The sequence below is a fragment of the Panthera uncia genome, chromosome X, assembly GCF_023721935.1.
Source record: "Panthera uncia isolate 11264 chromosome X, Puncia_PCG_1.0, whole genome shotgun sequence".
In the NCBI taxonomy this organism is placed as follows: Eukaryota; Metazoa; Chordata; class Mammalia; order Carnivora; family Felidae; genus Panthera; species Panthera uncia.
In genome coordinates, this window is record NC_064817.1 from 70,892,084 (window position 1) to 70,893,605 (window position 1,522).

Here is a 1,522-nt window from a genome sequence, read left to right on the forward strand (position 1 = left end):
TATATACATATATATATACATATCACATTTTTTGAAGTGGGTGGAGCTAAAGAAAGTGTATTATACTAAGCAAAATGATTCAGTCAGAGAAAGAAAAATACCATATTATTTCACTCATGTTTAGAATTTAAGAAACAAAACAGATGAACATAGGTGAAGGGACAAAATACAAAAAAGGGGGTGGGGGAAGCAAACCATAAGAGACTATTAAGTATAAAGAAAAACCTGAGAGTTGATGGACAGGAATGGGTGCTTAATGGGCTACATGGGTGATGGGTATTAAGGAGGGCACTTGACAATATGACTGTAACTAGGTATTATATGTAAGGGATGGGTCAATAAATTCTATATCAGAAACCAATTTTACCATATATGTTAACTAATAGAATTTAGAAAAAAATTAAAATTAAAAAAAGAAATAATGTTTTGAAACTTCTCCCATGTATGGGGTCCCATTGCTGACCTCATCTCTCCCTTTCCCCCACCTCTCCCTACTGCTTTGTGCCCTTCTTTCTATACATACACACAATTTTTGTTTTGGGAGCCATCACCCCACACCCTCTATTGCTGCCAAAACCACAAGGACTGGGGTTGGGGCTGGATGGTTGTACCCCTCCCCATCCCCCTCCTGATGTGTGGTTAGAAAAAAAAATACGTTTTTGGGGTTCTTTCTCAGAATAAAAAAGATTCTACTAATAGCAACAACAAATTTTGGAAATTCAAAGGAAAATAATAGTCTGGATAATGTTGAAAAAGAATATGATAGGACAAATAAAATTTTTCAGATATCAAGGCTATATACACTTGTAAACAAGACTATTATAAAGTTGAGATAATTAAAATGGTGAGTTCAGTATTGGGCCCAATAGATTAATAGAGCAGATTATAACATCCAGACAGTTTGTTTCATATGCTGATGGAATGACACTTGATTTATGGACAGAAGTTCCACTGGTGTAAAGATATGATAAGATATTTTTACCTATTTATTTATCATTTATGTTTATTAAACAAGTGGTGCTAGAACAATATACATGTGGAAAAATAAATACTCAGCATACACCATGCCTAAATCACAATTCTAAGTAAATAAAATACCTATGTTTGTAAGGAAAAACAGCAGAGCTTTTTAAAAAAAAAACAATGCCATAGAATATCTTTATAGCAACAAAGGAAAATTAAATAAATTAAAATATAATAAAACTCAAAAACATTAAAGAACATCAAAGGAGCATTAAAATGTAAGCCAGAGTGGTAGTAGATATACAAAGTGCATATAACTAACAATGGATAAGTACTTAGAATATATAACAAACCCTTAGAAATAATAAAAAAATAAACAATGCCAGTTAAAAAAATAATCAATCCATTTTGAATTTATTTTGTTGTATGGTGTAAGAAAGTGGCCCAGTTTCTTTCTTTTGCACATCGGTGTCCAGTTTTCCCAACACCATTTGTTGAAGATACTTTTTACCATTGGAAATTATTTCTGGGTTTTCTGTCTTGTTCTATTGATCCATGT